Here is a 21,003-nt window from a genome sequence, read left to right as displayed (position 1 = left end):
GATTTTTAAATTTTGACGCCTACAAACTAGTTTTCGGAACCCTAGATTGTCTCAAATTGAAAAGTTTTGAATACCAAGTTTGTTCAGCTCATCAAGATCTACAATCGTTATATAGGACATTTTTTCATTTGAGAAAGTTTGAACAAAATGTAGTTCAAATTTGACAAGTGTGTGACATAGTTTTAGAAAGTCTATGAGATTCAAGAATTTGTGACTAGTGTTTGATAAAACTTTCTCAAATGGGAAAATGAGCTATGTAACAATTGTAGATCTTGCTGAGATGATCAAACTTGGTATTCAGAGATTTTTCATCTGAGGTCATTTAGTGTCTCGTTTGAGCAAGTTTGACCAAGTCAAATTTGGTCAAATGAAAAAACAACACTTTGACTCTAGTATTATGAACTCTAAATGACTTCAAATTGAAAAGTTTGGAATACCAAGTTTGTTAAAATCATCAAGATCTACAATTGTTGTTTTGGTCAACTTTCCATTTGAGATAGTTTGGATGGTTCAAATTTGTGATTTTTAAATTTCGACGCCTACAAACTAGTTTTCGGAACCCTAGATTGTCTCAAATTGAAAAGTTTTGAATACCAAGTTTGTTCAGCTCATCAAGATCTACAATCCTTATATAGGCCATTTTTCATTTGAGAAAGTTTGAACAAAATGTAGTTCAAATTTCACAAGTGTGTGACATAGTTTTAGAAAGTCTATATGAGATTCAAGAATTTGTGACTAGTGTTTGATAAAACTTTCTCAAATAGGAAAATGAGCTATGTAACAATTGTAGATCTTGCTGAGATGATCAAACTTGGTATTCAGAGATTTTTCATCTGAGGTCATTTAGTGTCTCATTTGAGCAGCTCATCAAGATCTACAATTCTTAATGAAAAAATAACACTTTGGCGGGCTGCAAAAATTTCAGGCCTTCAGTCCCGGCCCAGGCCAGGAACCGAGACTAAAGGGTGGGCGGAATTGCCCGCCCAAAAATACCTTTAGTCCCGACTGGTAACACCAACCGGGACTAAAAATCCTTTAGTCCCGGCTGGTAAGCCAAGCCGGGACTAAAGGGTTGGACCTTTAGTCCCGGTTCGGCTTATCAGCCGGGACTAAAGGATCTTTAGTCCGGGTTGGTGTTACAAGCCGGGACTAAAGGGTTCCGGCCTATATATATCGAACGGTTCCTCTGTTCATCTTCTACTTTTCGATCTACAACGTCGATCTCGTCATCTCTGCCGCGCCCGCGCCGTCGTCGTCGTCTACCCCCGCCCGGCCTCGATCTCGTTGTCTCTGCCGCGCCCATGCCGCTGTCGTCGTTGAGCCCCGCCCAACGGCCGTTGAGTCTCCGCCGTACGTCGTCCTCGTGTGGCTCTGCTCGGCCTCGTGGCCGGCCAGCACACCCAGCCCATCCATAGCCTGTTGCTAGCTATATAGCGCTCGGCCATATTTTTTAGATACTTTTTTAGATATTTTTTTAGGTAGTGTTTGATATATATGTTAGATTAAAATGTATTAAAATTTAATTAGTAGTTTATTCTTAGTTTTTGAGATAGTTTTTGATATATGTTAATTAGATTTAAATGTATATTAAAATTTAATTAGTACTTTATTTAGATAGTTTTTTATTATAGTTTTTGATATATTTAGTAATTATTATTCTATCTCTCTCTATATGTGTTAGATTTAATTTTGATTTAGTAATTCTATCTATGTATATATGTTAGGTTTAATTAGATTTAGTAATTAATTCTATCTAGAGATTCTATATGTATACATATATGTACTTAATTATTTCTATGTGTATATATATACATGTACTTAATTATTTCCATGTGTTGAGAGAGAGAGAAAATTGTATCTAGAGAGACATTCTATGTGTTATCACATGCATATCTAGAGATATATACATATGCACTTATTCTATGTGTTGAGAGAGAGAGAAAATTGTATCATTCTATGTGTATATATACATGTACTTGTTTCCATGTTTTTGGATCGAAAGTGTTTTTTATTCGATTCCAAAGCCTATACCTTATTATTGTTTATCCTTATGAAATATTATGTGTTATTATATTTAATTGGATTTAGTAATTCTATATGTGTTATCACATGTACTTATGTTATGTGCCATAGTAATTCTATCTATGTATTATCTTGAAGATACAAATGGCTGCTCCGGATGATAACTTGAATGATGACATAATGGCGAATATTATCAATGTCGGCACCAATGTGGATATAGATGACACGAGTCAGTACTTTGCTGATTATGAGGATATCCTGAATATGCCGATGGTTGAAGATCAACAAATTGTCGCGCAAGAAAATACTGGCGAGGTATATTCGATTATCTATCATCTCTTATAGATGCATGCGTACGCATATTTGTTGTTAATCGTTGTGTTTCTACTCATGTAGCCGGTCTCTGGATCTACATCAACCACCGGCAAGAGTAGGAAAGTCTGAGGGCCAAAAAAGCCATTAGAGGGACATTTCATAATATCAGAATTCGACACCGACACCGACAAACCATTGGGACCACATGCTCAGACATATGTCAATCAATGTGGGTTCATTGTAAGGGATAGGATCCTAGTTAGTGCTCGTGAATGAAAGCAGAAGATATCCGCTCCTAATGTTAGTTTTGTATCTGATCGTGACAAGAACCTAGCTTGGAGAGATATCACTCAGTATTTCACATTATAAGCAGATGATGCTTTAAATGAGCTAGTGAGGGATTAGACAATGAAGAAGATGGCAACATTGTTCCAGAGTTGGAAGAAGACATTGTATAAAAAGTTTATCTTGAAGAATGAAATGCCGAATTTCAATGCTAAGGCGTTTGTCAAGTTAGAGTCCCATTAGGATGACTTCGTACAATACAAGACATCTCAAGAGAGTGAGGAACGTGTGATGAGGAATCAGCAAAATGCCCGATAGAAGCAATACCATCATCGCATGGGATCAGGTGGTTATAGGAGTGCTATTCCCAAGTGGCAGAACCTAGAAGCAGAGATTACTGCTAAGGGAATCATACCTGAAACAATAGAGAAGAACTGGCCTCAACGCGTGAAGAATTGGTTCTTTGCTCATGAGGGAAGCCTAGACCTAGACACTGGCAAGCTAATTTTTGGCCAAAAAATTGAGAGAGCAACACAGAGACTAGCTCGTGCTAGGGAAGAAGCTGATAGTGGTGTTTTCAAGCCCAATAGAAAAAAGGATGAATTGACATATGCCTTAGAGAATCCCAAACACGGTGGTCGAACAAGAGGCTATGGGGCGGTTCCGTGGCTACAAGCATTCCTAGCAGACAGGGATACCTACAGAAGCCACCAGAGAAAGAAGGATGAGGAGGCAGACCGAATCCGTGTATTGGAGCAATTTGTTAATGAGTCACGACAAGCATTGCTTGAATCACGTGAATGAGAAAAATCTCTTGAGGCAAGAATGCAGGAGGAGATCAAGAGGCAAGTGCAGATAGCAATGAGTCAAATGCAATCACAATCAACGCCGGGAGTCACCATTAGCCCCGTTGGTTAGATAAAAAGCAGTTGTGCTTCCACGGAGCTGCCAGTTATTCAAGGTGACGCTGGGTTGCGCTTCCCTGTTGATGACATTACCGAGCCTCTAACAATATGTGAGCTGCACATTCCAGATGGTAATAATGTATCAATCATGGTGGCTGTCGGGGTTGTATCTCCAATAGACCGAACGAAGACACCAAGAATCCATGGGTCAGTTATTCAACCTGGATATGCTAGCGTCTTGGTCGATAGAGTGCTCAAAGGTTACAGCAATGTTCCTCTTGACATTGAAGGCGGTGATGGGGAGAAGACACTAGGAGAAGTAGAGAAGACATTTATTCAATGGCGCAAACGCTTCATCATCATTCCTGGGGCGCCACCGCTTCCCCTACCTCACCCTAGGTACGAATGAAAGTGAATGAAATATTATTTTTCCATTAATTTTATATTGGCTTCAAAAATAATTGACCCACAACTTGTTTTTGTAGCATGGTCTCCCCCCAGCCTAGTTCAATCATTCATTCCCCATCTCATCACAGCGTCGCGGGGGGCGAGACGACTTCATCCCCACGGCGATCTCCAACTCCTACACCGGCCACATCACCTCCACAACGATCTCCAACTCCTACATCGGCCCCACCGCCTCCACAACTATCTCCAACGCCTCCACGCCGGACTCCAACACCGGCCTCATCGCCTCCACGCCGGTCTCCAACACCACCCCCACCCCCTCCACAGCGACGCACTACAAAGACATCTAAGGTCCCGATGGCAAAGAAGACCCCCAAAAAAAAGAGTTATTTCTCAAGAAATACCTCCTAAAAAGACTAATGAGCAAATAGCAGCTGAAGAAGACAAAAAAGTGAAAGATTTTTTTATAGATATCCAAAAGCAGAGACAAGCGAAGCTTAAGGAGAAGTCGTACTTTTACATACCACCAGATCAGCTGAGGCAGAAGGTCGAAGCTCACAAGAAAAAGATGCTTGAAGTTCGTAAGCCTCCGCCACTATTAGACTATGACCGCTCCCTCGTGAAGTCACATGATGCACATAAGAAAAGGAAAAGAGCATCAGGGAAGGATGTCCCATAGCTCAGACAACAGAAGCAACCAATGCAAAATCTTGTTGTTGCTAATGAATATGGTTCCAACATAGAAGTCTATCGACCAGACAACTCTAGAGAAGTGTCGGTTCAAGACCTTAATGCTTTTTTTGAACAAACTGGTTTAACCTTGGATCAAGTGACGGGCAAAGCTCCAATCCAGAACCTGGAAGTTGATACCTGGAAGACTTATAAATTTGGCAAAAGTCTGTACAACCCTACGGCTCTGAATGAATTGGGTACGCAAATGTACTTGCTCAATAAGTGGTACATGCAGGCGTGTGGCAGGGGTGAGCAGTGGATCTTTGTCAGATTTAGAGACCATCATTACTTCCGTGGCGATGACATCTTACATATTACTTTCGAAGAATTGCATCAACTATACCACTTGGACGCTCTGGACAAATCAATCATTAGCTCCTTTTGTTTGTAAGTGATTCTTACTTTTATTTAATAAACTCACTTCCATGCGTACATGTATATAATTATCCTTACATGTAACTTATATTTATATACAGATTCCAGATGTCAGAGCTCCAAAGAATACAAGACACCAGTGTTGGCTTCATTGATCCTTATATCGTATTCAAAACCGATATTATTGTCAAGGAGCACTGGGTATCTGAAGCACAGACGAATATCATGAAGTTCTTCGTGAAGCAGCACGACAAGATAACAATACTTTTCCCGTATAACTTTGAGTAAGTGTTAATAATAATGTAGTCTACACATTTTATGTAATATCAATACAACTTATATGCATGTACGTGTGTGTATAAACCAATGCAGGTTTCACTGGATACTCATTGTCATTGAGTTAAACTCAAGTCAGTTAGTAATCTTAGACTCATTGAGAAAAGAGCGAGCACTATACCAAGATATGATAGACATTATCCAGGGGTAATTTCGATCTCTCGCGCACAACTATTATTGAATAGACTTTGCCATAATTTATTAACGATCGTACATTATTGGTCGCACAAGGTTTGGAAAGAGTTTATTCGATAACACCGCAAGGATTGCAAGGCACCACTTAATGTAGTTGAAATACCAGTAAGTTGTACTATATATACTTCCCCACGTGTTTAATTACTATATCGTACTTCAATTTACGTGTGAGATGATGAGAATAATCTTCTTCTCCTACAGTGGTGTTTGCGGCAGGAACCAGGTAATAACTTGTGTGGATACTACGTTTGTGAATTTATCACTGCATACATAAGAAGAACTCCTGAAGATGTCCTCAGAGTACGTATATATCAATTTTTTATTTATTTTTAAATGAATATATATATATATATATGTATTAATATTTTTCCTTTTATTTCAAATGCAAGACTGAATGGTTGAAACGAAGGGTCTTGCAAAAAGACCATCTGAAAGCAGTTCAAGAGTCAATAGCAGGATATCTTCTAGAATAAGTACTAAATCCCAACGGCGAGTTCTACTTTGATATAAGAAACTAATGATGTAAATTAAATGTTTATTGATATCGTTATTTTCGAGAACAAGATTATGAAAGTGTTGCATATATACATATATATCTATAATATATATAGTTTCATACTTTATTCGAATATAATAATGCTCGAGATGAGAATTAGATGTAATTATATGTGTGCGTGTATTTATATTAGCAGCGTAGAATATGTACATAAAAACATATTATATATTAAACAAATATGTGTAACTGAACTGAAAACAAATTAAACAAAAAAAAAAGAAAAAGAAAAGGAACCTTTAGTCCCGATTGGGGTTACCAACCGGGACTAAAGGGTGCGGCCAGGTTTGCTCGGCTGGAGGGCCTTTAGTCCCGGTTGGTAACACCAACCGGGACTAAAGGTCCCTCTTTAGTCCCGGCTCGATGACCTGGGACTGAAGGTTTCACCTTTAGTCTTGGGATTGTTGTCCCGGCGTGGTAACTGGGACTAAAGGCCGTTACCGCCCGGGACAACAAATCTATTATGTAGCAGTGTTTTTTTCTTCTCGAGAAGTTGGTCACTCGTGGAAACAAAAATGTTCAAAGCATGGGCGGTGACTTAATCACGACAAAACGTTGGCAACATGACTGGGCTAAAGTGAAGATTGTTTCAATCATTATCAAATATATTTATTTGCTGATGTGACACACTTGAGCTGTTCATTATATTTGAATTGAATTGGTCTTGGGCTAAAGTAACACTGAGTAAGTGAAAAGGTCATACAGTTAGGCCGAAGGAGCAAGTGAAACCGCGACGTAAAAAGCTCAATGCAGTGATCACTCCGTTCCACGTACGGGCCAGCAGGAATCCCTATCTTAATACACCTAATCTGTGCATGATATCCGGACGCGTGCCGGTAAAATTCTTAAAAGTTCAAGCTTGTCTGTAAAGGCAGCAGTGTCATGCCTTGACAATAGGAGCAAGTAGGCACCTTTTTATTTTATTATTTCATACAAATTTGAAAGACGAAGAGGGAAGGGCTCCCGGCTCCGTCCCAAAAGTGAGCCCTTAAAAGCTCACCTACGATCTGGTCTCACTTTCTACAGGTATAGTATGAACGAGAAAAGGGTATGGCCCATCGCTCACCTACGATCCAACAACTCCATTCCCTGTACCAGCGAATCTGCGATGATGGATGACGACATTGACCATACCCTTAGTATTTTGCAAAAATACTCTTGTAATCTTTCATGATTCTTTGCATGTATTTCCATATTTCGGTGGTTGAAGCACAATTCATGTGCTCTCACTGGATGCAACCGGTCATAAATAATTACTGAAGTAGTTCAGGTAGTTAAACATTCTCGAATATTAGATACAACTACAACAAGATACATTACATTTTTAGAGAAAACGAGTAGTGGTTTAGTAGTTGCTTGCTTGGGAGGAATTTGTCTTGGAAAAATCAAGTGCTCAAGAAACTAGACTTACATTTGGAAAACAGATTTTATAAGGACAATAAAATAATTTCAATTGTATTTGGGTTTGGGTTTTAATTCAAATATGAAAATCTTGTGTTTGAATTTTTATCCTTAGGAAGAAATTAAGATTCACTACTACAGAAATGAACTTGCGCAACGTTGCATAATTGGCCTCCGTGGCGGGCAAAACTACAGAAATGAACTTGCGCAACGTTGCATAATTGGCCTCCGTGGCGGGCACTGTTTTTGCCCGCCACGGTAATTTGGTGGCCGGCCGGCCACTGAGACGCCCGCTGTGGTAAATGATTTACTACAGCGGGCAACCTTATTTGCCCGCTGCGGTAAATGGGGATTTACCGCAGCGGACATCTTAACGCGTCCGCCACGGTAAATCGATTTATCGTGGCAGGCACACTAAAAGGCCCGCCACGGAAAAAGGCAAGGCCCAAATGGCCCAGCGCCGGCCCGATAGTTGTCTTCATATATAAGCCAGCACTTAGGGTTTCCTTTCACTCCTCTCACCCCCTCGCCCTCCCTCTCACTCTTCTCAGACACGGCCGCACTCCCTTCCCACGCGCTGCATCCTGAGAGACGAGCCCCTCTCCCTCGACCCCCACCCCTACACTCCCAATCCTCTATCTCTCCCAGCGGCGGCGGCGCTCTTCTCGGCCGTGGTGGCGCGGCTCGCGCGGGCGGAGGGCGGCGCGGTGGCGCTGCTCGCGCGGGCAAAGGGCGGCGCGGTGGCGCTGCTCGCGCGGGTGGAGGGCGGCGCTGTGGCGTGGCTCGCGCGGAGGGAGGACGGCGCGTTGAGGCGGCTCGCGCGGGCGGAGGTTGTCGCGGCGGCCCGTCCTCCACCAGGCTACAGCGGCGCGGCATCGTCTCGATCCGCCTCCAGCGACGACCACGGCGGCGGATCTGCCCCGGCGAGGGCGTATCCGGCCCCCGCGAGGGTGGATCCGGACCCGACGGCTCCACGGCGTCGATCCGGCCACCAGCGGCTCCACGGCGTCGATCCGGCCACCGGTGGCTCCACGACGTGAATCCACATCTGGCGCCCCTCTCCCGGTGGCTGGTGGGCCTGTCGACGGCGGATCCGGCGAGGTGGAGCTCAAGGCGAGCTCGCATCGGATCCCGGCGGCGCTAGGGTTTCGGACTATTGGGTTGGAAACGGGCTCGCCGGTCGGCTGAGAATGGGCTCGCTGGCGGGCTCCTGGTTTTTTTTTTGTTTTTTAAAAACATTAACCGCGGCGGGCAAAGCCGCCCGCCGCGGTTAAGCCACGATTTACCGTGGCCTCTAGGCCGCGGCGGACGGCTTTGCCCGCCGCGGGAAACCGAAAACGCCCGCCTCCAGTAAAGTTTGTGTAGTAGTGATTATTGTAATTCCAGACTTTATATATTTTTATCCTTAGGAAGAAATTAAGATTATCCACACACGAACTCGTGGCAGAAAATTACTCCAGCAGTGAAAATTGTTCTCGGCCGATGTGTCTTGCACACATCTGGCGTCTATCATATACAGTACTTTCAGTACCTATCGCGTACGTGTCGTAGCTTCAGTACCGTCCATCAGTCAGTCACGTCTCATGCACCTCACGTGGTATATAGGACTATAGGAGTACCTGTGCATGCATGAATGATGAATCACGTCCCCGACACGATGCATGGGTTGGTTGATGGACGAGTGACTATAGCTACCTCGCTATGCCCGTATGCTGCGATGCACAAGTAGAAGAAGCACCTGCATCCTCCCCCAGCGGCCGCACACGACACCCCACGTTGCAACTTGCGCAAAAAGCACTGTTGTTGGTGCTGCTTGCCGGAGAACATGAAAATGCATAACGAGGCTGCTCAGGAATCGAATTTGCCATTAGCTGGGGATCGATGGATGTTGCACTAGTGTTCCGGCATATTTCTCGGAACTGCGTGCCAGCACAATCCTACCCCCCTCTCTCTCTCTCTAAAAAAAAAGATCTCATCAAAGTCGTCAAAATGTCTTAGGTTTAACTAACTTTATAAAAAATATTGGACAAGGCCATAAAGATCTCTATAAAATCCTAACAACGTCATGACATGCTCAATTATCTCTTAACCTAGCTATGCTAGGCTCAACAACTATTGTTGTAGCTCATCATATGTACTCTATGCCCCCCTATCCATACCTAGCTACAGACTATGGTACACAACTTTCTTTGTTCACACACCACATGTGGATTGCTGGAATTCTAATAGTTCATAAATCCATATATATACTATAAAAATATGATGAATCTACTAATATTTATTTAGTACGATAAACATTAGTATCTCTTTATATAAAATTACCCAAATCTTAAAGAGCTGTTCGGCTGATGGTTTCTGCAGCTGATAAGCCAGCCGAAACTAATTTGTTGTTAGAGAAAAACACTATTCCATGGCTGATGTAGCACTATTCTAGAATTATATCATTTTTTGGATGGAGAGAGTACTATATTTAGATGCTAGTGTTAATATACAACCATTTGAATGTCCATGCTCCTCCTCCTTTTTATGAAAAAGATAATAAATAACTAGAAAATACACTACTTTTGTTTCTAGGTTTCCCATCTTGTAACATAAATGTTACTCCCTCGGTAAAAAAAAACACAATTATAGCTTTGAATCTGGACACACGTCGTGTCCAGGTTCAAAGCTAGAATTGTAAAAAAAAATTCTGGACGGAGGGAGTATGTGTTGCCATATGTATACCAAGTAGTAAATATATATTTGTATAGTTTATTAATTGCGAAAAAATACTCTCTAAACAAACCACATACAAATACAATGGCACTGCTAACTCACTTTAAACTATATTAAAGTTCTACGACAATACTGTAACTTTTAAGGTTGTTACTTTAGATAAGCTTATATGTTTTGACTGAAATATTATTTCATATCAATATTAGTAGTTTAATTGTATGCACTCTGGTTTTTATATAAAATCGTACAACTGCACGTATACCTCTTTGATACAAGAAATTTAATATCTTAAGTGTCATGTTGTAGGATGAGCAACTGTTTCTACCGTCATAGTAACTAAGTGTAGTCATGAACGTAGAAGTAAATTATGAATATACATTTTATTGAGTATCTAGCTTATTTGGCCTCATAAATACTACTATTTTTTTCTATAAGTTTGATTGAACTCAGAATAATCTGACTTAGAACAACAAAAAAATATCTTATATTTTAAGATGGACAAAACATGTAACATAAGATTCTAGGCCCGCTGGAGCATGGGTTTGACTACTTGGGGTGTTTTGAACTGTTCCACTTTACGCTTTTAAGTTCCGTTCCACGTTTTATAGCCAAACTGGTTTGGCTTCACGCACTCTGCTCGAGGAAAAACGTAGAGTTGTAGGAGCACCTAAAGCGGTGCTCTACAAATTTTAGAGCTTTTGTGGAGCTACTTCACGGTGGAGTTCGTGGAGCAGAGTTTTTCAGAAAACAAAAATTAAAACACGATGACTTATTGTCGGGGACCAATACTAGGGTACCCGAAGAGGAGGAGCTAATAACCACCAATGTTGATTCTTCCGAGCGGTCAAGAGCGCGACCACACCTCTTGCTGGGCTCCGCCTCGTCCGACCCCCGAGGGTTGGCTCCGCCTAGCCCGACGTCCGAGGGTTGGCTCCGCCTCGACTGACCCCAGAGGGTAGGCATCACCTCGTCTGACCCTCAAGGGTTGGCTCCGCCTCGGCTGACCCCCGAGGGTAGGCTCTACCTCGTCCGACCCCCGAGGGTTGGCACCGCCTCAGACGATGGACAAGGGCTGGCTCCGCCTCGGCTAACTCCCGAGGACAGGCTCTGCCTTGTCCGATCCCCGAGGGTTGGTTCCACCTCGGCCGACGTCGCAGGGCTGGCTCTGCCTCGCCCGACGTCTGAGGGTAGGCTCCGCCTCGTCCGACCCCCGAGGGTTGGCTCCGCCTCAGCCGATGTCCGAGGGCTAGCTCCACCTCGGCTGACTCCCGAGGTAGGCTCCACCTCGTCCGACCCCTGAGGGTTGGTTCCACCTCGGCCGATGTCGCAGGGCTGGCTCTGCCTCGTCCAACCCCCGAGGGTTGGTTCCACCTCATCCACGTCGCAGGGCTAGCTCTACCTCGCCCGACGTCTGAGGGATGGCTCCACTTCGCCCGATCCCTCAGAAACGGTTCCTAACGGGAGCTCACACCGCCGCCAACCACTACGGGCCAGAAAGTATGACCAAGGTCAAACTTCTAGCATCATGCAGGGAGTAGTCACATCTCAACATGACCCGTCCCCACGACATGTCATTCTAGGGAACTCACATCGCCCACAGTGACGGACGCGCAGTCACTATGCTGCCCACTCCCTGTGCAGCCGCTGATCAGCACACTGGTCAGCCGTGCCACCCACCGAGGCGGGGTGGAACGTTATGATTCACTGACAACGCCAGGGCATGGCATTGTCAGAAGACAGGCGACCGATGTGGAGCTGTCCCTGTCACCGCCTGATGTGTCAGCGGGGCCCGCAAGGAGGAAAAGGAAGGCCCGACGACCCTAAAGACTTCCTTGGCCTCTCGTTCTCCTCTTTTCCTCCATTGTAACACATGCTTTCAGTTGGCCTATAAAAGGGAAAGGAGGACATCTCATGAAGAGGGACCGATTCATCGAACAAGTGCATCACATAGCATCTGTTCACCGCACCGTATCAGACACCGAGTAATCGAACCACAGAGACTTGGGAGCTACCTCCCTTTCGCCAGTTTGTAACCCCCTACTACAGACTGAGTGTTGGTAACATGAGCAGCCCGAAACTAGATGTAGGGACATTTGGCCCAAACCAGTATAACCCTTGTGTCTTCTTAGCACACCATCCGAGCTAGACGCGCAATATACAAATTTACTCGTTGGTATTTACTCAAAACATCGATAGTTGGCGCGCCAGGTAGGGTGCCTTTGCGCATCTCGACATTAACACCAGACCTAGGATGGCTAATCGCAATGTCAGCTGGGTCTCGAGCGCGCGCATGCATTTCGGGAACCTGGACTTCGTCATCACAATGGAGGGAGAGTTGGCGTGGCTCTCTGCTACCGCACAACCCCTCCTCTTCACCGGCCTCGACGCAATCACCGAGGCACCTGAGAAACTACAGTTGCCTACACTAGAGGTTCGTTCCCCTGGAAGCAACTAGATTCTCAGCTTTGACTACGGAAGGTCGCGCACCAGGATTGCGGTGCACGAGCGTCTCTAGCTCCACCATGATGCGCGTGACACCCTCAACGCTCGTAGACACGAAGCGCCCTTAGAACAACCCGATGAGGATGTACCAGTCCATCAGGCCCAATAGGGCCGTGGGCCGCACACCGTGGTTCTAGTGCATGAGCGTCTCGGCCTCCACCGAGACGCCCGCGACACCATCGATGCCCGCAGGTGTGCCTGTGCTGATGCGAAGGAGGGGGCTAGCCATGGCTACCATCCACATCATGGCTGACGCTATGATAGCGGTGAGGACCGAAGCCCGAGCCTCGACTTGATGGGACCTCAGGCCTTCGGCCGACACACCCTCAAGGGCAAGGCAAAGCAGGATGAGGACGCCGATGAAGGCGCCTCCAAGCCTCCCAACAAAAGGAAGAACAAGCAGCGATGCGGGAGCTCGCTAGTGTCCAATGCCGACCGCACGGGGGGCTAGAAGCCCACGGAGGGCACCCTGAGCCACTTCGAGAAATTGCTTGAAGGGTCATGCCCAAACCATGCTTTCCCCATCAAGCACCTATACAAGGACTGCGTTCTTTTGAAGCGGTTCTTGTTCGGAAGCTCTAACAAGGGGGAGCATAGGACGGAGCCCAACTAGATGAAGTACGTGATGTCGCCCTCCTTCGCTCGGCCTAGTACCAGTGAGCGTTGTGTTGGTACCACGGCTGTCGAGTACAGGGTCGAGCCTTCAATGATGGGGACCTGGTGCTCCGCCTCGGCCAGAGCAACAAGGACCGCCAGAAGATCTCCCCGCCATAGGGGGGGACCGTACGTCGTCACGGAGATGTTTTGGCCAGGCGCCTACAAGCTCAAAACCATCAGCGGTGAGGTCTTCGACAACACCTGGAACATTGAGCAGCTATGTCACTTTTACCCTTAATAAACGCACACTTTCTCTTATTATCAGTTTCGCTGTCGAACTCCCCGGTCTTTTGTGCCACCCGACCCCAGCAAACGGCGGGGGTCAGGCCTCACTCGGGGACTAATAAGAGCATATCTGTCTGGTAGATAATCTCTATGTATGACCCTTTCTCACGATTAAGACCTAGAAGCGAAATTTGCGGAAATAAACCCTGAGTAAAACTGGTCGGACCGTGAGAAACCTACGCCCCAGCGGCTACGGCGCCTTTGCTCACCAGCATAATCAGAGTTTCTTTTCTGCACCCTAGGCTTTTTTGGCCTTAGTCATGGAAAGGGCTGGTACGCATTTAAAAGTCTATCCGCCAAGCAAACATTCTCAGTACCCGACCCCCTTTCGCGTTAAGACCTAGGAGCTAGGTTTGCGGGAACAAGCTCTGAGTATAACTAGTCAGGCTTCAAGAAACCTACGCCCCAGTGACTATGACGTCTTTGCTCACCAGTGTGATCAGAATTGGCTCACCCGCATCCTGAGCTTTTATGGCATTAACTACAAAAAAGGTCGGAATGCACTAACCTTTTTATACAAAAAGGGCGGAGGAGCTAAAAAGTTGTTTGCTATAACAAAGTTTAAGAGCTTGTCCATTTATTATATGTTCTCCGCCTAGCTTATCTGCCTAACTAAATTCTTGCACGGGATATCCTCATCCTCTATCTCTATAGGAAAGTCTTCTCTCAGCAGGTAACACAAGTCGATCAAACGGCTTGGCCACTGTAGGGAAATAGATAGGGAGCAGTAGGATGCCCCACATGGGTTATGCCAACCCCATCATGAATGACGGACCTAGATCTCGCTCGATCATGTCTGGTAAGAGCTACCCGAACCCATCACTCTTGCCATTGAAATAAATCATGTGCCCAGGTCGACCGAACGGCTCCTAGAAGCTGCCGAGAGATGAGCGCATGCCTACCCAAATTTTTCTCGCAAAGGATCCACCAAGAGATGGTTCACCTTCAAAGGCTACGGGCTACCGCAGGTAAGTGGGATACGGAGCTGAAAACGCACCTATGACCCATTAACGCCCAGGAGTTCAAAGGCTGGCCCACCAGTGGGTTCGCGTCCGCTCCAGGGCACCCTAGAGTGAGGGGAGGCTAAGGATGGGCCCGCTAGCGGCCAATACCTGAGGCACATGAAGCACCATGGGTGTCCCGACCCTCGTTTCGAGTCTTGGATGATTCAAGGTCCATGGTTTTTCCCCAAAGAAAGGCATCAAGCCCTCAGACCAGTCGAACGGAACCAAGAACTATATGGACCGGCCACCAAGAACCTAGAGTTAGTCACCAGCTGACCTCGAACCAGGCCCCCATGAAGGGGATGTAGGGGCTCCACTCGAACAAGCCCATTAACAACTCACCGAGCACCATGCTCTATCCAGCGAGGAAAGCACAGCATGGCTCAACCCCTCCATTCTAGCAAATGGATGCATGAGGGACGACGATCACAAGACGAACCGACGCCCCGACCAGCCCCTTGCTATGCGCAGGGGGTCAAGGGCTCCGCATCATAAAGAGACCAAACATGCAGTCGCAGACAAATGAAGAGTCACCCCATCGAGGCAAGTGACGTTAGCTCAACCCCTTTGGTTGTAGAAATCGCGGATAGGGTGATAATCACAAAGTCGAGCTGACCCTTGATCAAATCCCCGATACACGCAGGGGCTCGAGGAAAGTTGGACTCGCAAGGAGACCGAATGCGTGGTCACAGAATGATAGCTCGGATCCTAGGGAGGGGGTACATTCGAAAACAAGAGATGTTTTCTCCTACTAATTTCGCTATCCTCTCCTTGATCTTTAGTGACACCTGATTCCAGCAACAGCAAGGGGTCGGATCTCACTCGAGGGCTGATTAGGGTATAAATACACCCTTACTAAAATAGTCGCCGTGCTCGACCTCTTCCTCATGTTAAAACTTAAGTGGCAAGGTCTGTGGAAACGAACGATTGAGCATGGCTGGTTGAACTACAAGAAACCTACGCCCCTGCGGCTATAGCACTCTTGCTCACCAGTGTGATCAGAGTTTCCGTCCTACACCTCGTGCCCTACGGTCTTAACAAACGGAAGGGTCAGAACACACGAACCTCTTTTCACACGTAAAAAGGGAGGAAAAACAAACTCAGTCAAACAAAACAAAATGATAAGTTTATACGATAGTACAGAAGGGTTGGAGTTTGTCTGCTTACTACATGAATGATTACTCGACCTATTTGACTAACTAACCCCTTCGAGGGAGAACTATGTCTTCTATTTTGTCCGCCAGATCCCGTAAAAGGGGAGCCACCAGCGTCTCTATCTCATCTAGCACATAGGCTTCGTAGCCAGGCACGAAGCCAAGGCTCATCATCTCCAGGTCAATGCTGTCCCTATAATGAGAATGAGCAATCATGAAGCATTGATGGACCCTGGCGCAAAGGGCGTTCCTTTTGAGCTGGCGCACCCGCACCATGATCTTGATGGCATGGTCCATGAGCGAACTGGTCCCCTCAGACCGCACCACCTCTAGGTCATCGCAGACCACTCCAAGGGCGGCACTCAAGATACCGAGCTCGTCACTCTCCTCCTGAAGGTTCCTTCTCACCTCAGCGAGGTCCGTGGCTAGCCCGGTAGAGACGCCCTCGGCCACCAGCCTCTGGGTCATCGCCGTTCCAAGCTCAGCCTAGAGGGAGATGATCTTTTGCTATGCATCATCGTGCTCTCAGAGGGCCTGGTCACGCTCCTCGTGAGCCACGCCACACTTTGAGCGGAGCCTCTCTGCGGTTTGGAGCACCTCGTCCTGCTCCTTGTGTAGCCAGGTGACCACCACGGCATCTAGACTTGCCCTCTTCTCTAGAGCCTCGAGCTTCTCCTCAGCACTCAGCTTCAGCTCCTGCTCCTTCTCAACCTTGACCAAAACATCAAGGATTCGCCGGTGGGTCTCGGCGTCCTTCTAGAGCAGCCCGTCCCGCTCCCTCTAGACCTTGGCGGCCTCCTCCTCATCCTCCTGTGATCTCGCCGATAGGGCCTCAAATGCCCTCTCGGCCTCGTCCGCATGATGACTGGCCTCGCCACCCGCAATCAGAGACTGTTCACCTCCTCGGCAATGGGAGTGAGCTTGGCCACCTTCTGCTGGATGGCAGTGAGCTAGGCCATGACCTCCCCATGTAGCCACACCTCCTCAATGAGGGGGTCCCAGGTTCCCTTCTACTCATGAAGGAACCGTGACTTCCCCCGGCTACGAGTGATAAGGGACTGAAAGAAGACAATGGTCAAAATACAAAAATATGCGGAGAAAGGAAAAAGCAAGAAGCAGGATCAAGCAAGTACCCGGCCCGTGGGAATGACAACGTCGGCCAAGGCACCCCAGGCATGGTCCATAGCTTCGAGCATGGACGCTGAAAGGATCAAGATGCCCAAGAGGGGGGGTGAATTGGGCTACTTTTAAAATTCTTTGCAATAATTAAGTCCTATGGTTAGCCCAATTAACCCCTTGTGCCTAGAAAGTGTTTCTATTGATCTACCGCACAAAAGTTTAGCAACCTATGTTCCAATCCTACTCTAGCATGGCAATTCTATGAATATAAATGACAAGAATTGAATTGCTCAAAGTAAATGCTTAAAGTAAAGAGAGAAGAAGGAATGCAGCGATGTTTTGCCGAGGTATCAGAGAGTCGCCACTCCCCACTAGTCCTCGTTGGAGCACCCGCACAAGGGTGTGCTCCCCCTTGATCCGCGCAAGGATCAAGTGCTCTCTACGGGTTGATTCTTCGACACTCTGTCACGGTGAATCACCCACAACCGCTCACAACTTGAGTTGGGTCATCCACAAGCTCCGCCGGATGATCACCGAGCTCCCAATCACCACCAAGCCATCTAGGTGATGGCGATCACCAAGAGTAGCAAGCACGAACTCTCACTTGACCACGACAAGCCTAATGAGAAGGGTGGATGCACACTTTGCTACTCTTGCTTTCACTAATGAGGGCTCTCTTTGGGATTCTCAAATCTCAATCACCTCACTAGGACCTTGCTCTTCTTGGCACTCTCAAAGGTGTTTCTCAGCTGTTGGAATGAGCAAAAGTACCCCCTCACACGAATGGAGGAAGTATTTATAACCTTGGTTGAAAAATGAACCATTATGTACCTCTACGGGGTGACCGGACGCTCCGGTCATGTTGACCAGACGCTTCGGTTAGTTCTCCCTAAACTCTAATGTTTAAGTTGTGACCAGACACTGGACGCTCCGGTCATGATTTTCCCTCTCTGGAACCTTACTGGAGTCGACCGGACGTTGGCACCCAGCGTCCGGTCACTCACCTCTCAGCGTCCGGTCACGCCAGACGATTTCACCTTGATCAAATGAAATCACCGGACTCTGCGCCAGCATCCTGTCACTCCGGAACCAGCGTCCGATCAGCATTTGACCCTCCATTCACTTCCATCTCTCGATCATACATGAATGAAGTTTGCTCCAATAGATCTAAGGGCTTTTTAGGAGCTACCTAGTGCTAGATTTAGCAAGTGTGCACCACACCTAACCCACTAGACTCACCTAGGTCAAGCTACCCGTCCATACCCCCCTTAATAGTATGGCCAAAGGAAAAACAAAGTCCTAAACTACTCTAAGTGTCTCCTCAACACCAAACGACACTTAGAACTAGTCCATCCTTAACCTTGTCGTCCATCCTTTGAAAACCAAAATGATTTCCATCATAGGGGCATGACCACCATGATAGCCCAAACGATCTCCATTACCGTGACCTAACTTAATTGCATCTGCAAAACACACGTTAGTCACAGTAATCACGTATTGTCATTAATCACCAAAACCCAACTAGGGGCCTAGATACTTTCAATCTCCCCCTTTTTGATGATTGATGACAATGCCACCTCAAGTATGTGAAAGAGTTGAGGTTGTTACCATGCTTGGATCATATAAGCTTTTGTCAATAAGAACGAAAGAGTTAGGCAAGCTTATATGACCCAAGCCAACATAATGTACTCCAAAGGTATGAAATAGGCATGAGTACAAGCAATAAAGCTCATTTGCATCGGAGTTAAACGTGGAAGCAAAGCAAATGAGCATAACACAAGAGATATGACATATAAATAATTCAAAGTAGAGAGCACACATGTCACATATCACATAAATATCACGATCACATTAATATCATGGTTATGATCACACTTAAGTGGTTCAATGCCTAATAGTAAACATGAATGCATAATGTATAACACATAAAACTCTGAATGTAATAGATAAGCTATAAGCTAATAGATAGACTCCCCCTAAAAGTATCGCTCCCCCTAAGACTAACATACTCGATCCCTCTCCCCCTTTGGCGTCAAACACCAAAACCTAAGGGTCGGTCGGCGGGGCTGCAGCGGACAAGTCAGGCGCTGAGGTGCAAGGAGCGAGCTAGAACTGTGTTCCATCATCATCTAATCCTGAGCTCTGAGCAGTCTGACCCTCTGTAGCTAGAAGCGATGCTGAAGCGGTCTGGGTCGGATCTATAACTAGTGCTGCAAGCTCTGATGATGCAACTGACGAAGGGAGCGTCTCTATAGTCCTAGTAATAGGTGCAACTGTGGAAGGACCTAGGACATGTAGCTCTAGCGAAGTAGGCTGCCCTGTCAACTCACTGAATGAAGCACCAAGGCTCCTAGAAACTGGGGTGAGCACTGACGAACTCTGAGGCGGAGTAAAGCCCGTATGAAGAGGAGTGAACTACGGGGCTAGCACTGGCAAAGCAAACCACTAGGACACCTACTCTGCGGGTGAAGGAAACTATGGTGCTAGTGGTCCCTGACTCTAAAGCCCACTAGGTTGTACAACTAGAGTCATAGAAGTGGTGGCAGGCTGACCAAGCTGGGGTGAAGGCTGTGGCGGTGGAGCCCCAATAGCTGTCACTACATGCTGCATAAACCCAAGTAGTTGCTGCTGCATGAGAAGTTGCTGTTGATGCATGGCCTGCTACTGCTGCTGCTGTATAGCATGCTGCTGCTGCTGGATCACCTGCTGCTGTCGCTAGAACTCATCCTGCTGAGTCTAAAACTGTGCAAATGTAGCAGCGGTCTCCTGAGCCTGGCGAGCCTGATCCTGCCTCATCTGCTCAAGTATGGCAAGTAGAGCGGGGTCTATCTGCGGTGTAGGTGGAGCTAAACTGGAGCTACCGGCCTCATGGTCATGTCGTCGTCGAGGCATCTGAGGGATATAATGGTAGTCATCATCTGAGCTGTCACTAGGATCGCTCTCGACCATCCCCTCCTGTTGAGCATCTAACTGCTCCTCCTCTGTAGCTGTTATGCCCCTGCTGGTCTCATCCTGCTGGGTTGCAGTCTTTGGCACCTCTGGATGACGGCATGGCTGGTTGGGTGTCCTTACTGCACTATGGTGGATCATCTAAGTCATGTTATATGTAGAGAACTCTGTAGTAGCACCACTATACTCTGCCAGTATCTCAGGTGGCCTCACAGTAACTGCCCTGTGAATCAAGAAAGTAATCCAGTGAGCATATGGCAGCTGCCTGTGACCCCTGAACCCCTCTGCAATAGTATCCTCCATCTCTGATAGAAGGAGATCCTAAATGTCAAACATAATCTGCTGCATCAGAGAGTTCAGTAGCCATAGTTGTATGCGAGTCAAGCCCTTGTGATACCTCATCCTCGAAAGCAGTGTCCTCCTTATAATAGCATCAAGCACTCTAGCAGTAGGAGTGAGATCACTAGGTGTCCTGCTTGACCCCTCGCCGAAAGGCTCTATGAAGCAATGGCGGACCAGATCTATAGGGGCACAAGACCACCGTGAGGGCGTCTAGGAGGCGCTGTCTGTCCATAGCAAACCTCATGTAGCCAGATGGGCTACTCCTGAAGTCTGAGTATCTCTTTGACCCTAGAGCACATTAGCCTGTAATCTCTGCCTCTGAAAGCAAAGTGAATGAATCTATGTTGCAGGTCAATCCAGAGTGTACCATAGAACTGACGGACCCAAGATGGAACATATAAGCCTGTCCATCCAAGTAAATCTGTCAGCCCTAGCAGGTATGCTAGGTAAGGGCGAATATGCTCTCCAGCTGCTGCTACAATGGACTCAATGTTGCACACCCTCTAAGATATGAATACTGCCCCACTATTAAGATATGCATTATAAAAAACTTCCTGCAGTGGTGTGTAGAAGCCCTCTGAAGCTCGGTCATCCCTCCTCGGTGGGAACCACTGCTCAAAGTCCACAAATCTGAGCTGCTGCACCTACTTGGCCGTGGCGGCCCTCAAATCTAGATGAGTCATTGGAGGCGGACCCTATGGTCTAGGCGGTGGACGAGAACCCCTCTGTTGTGTCTCTGTCCTTAGTGT

This window comes from Miscanthus floridulus, chromosome 18 (assembly GCF_019320115.1).
Source record: "Miscanthus floridulus cultivar M001 chromosome 18, ASM1932011v1, whole genome shotgun sequence".
NCBI lineage: Eukaryota > Viridiplantae > Streptophyta > Magnoliopsida > Poales > Poaceae > Miscanthus > Miscanthus floridulus.
The sequence above is the reverse complement of the archived record's forward strand: the minus strand, read 5'-3'. Positions refer to the sequence as shown.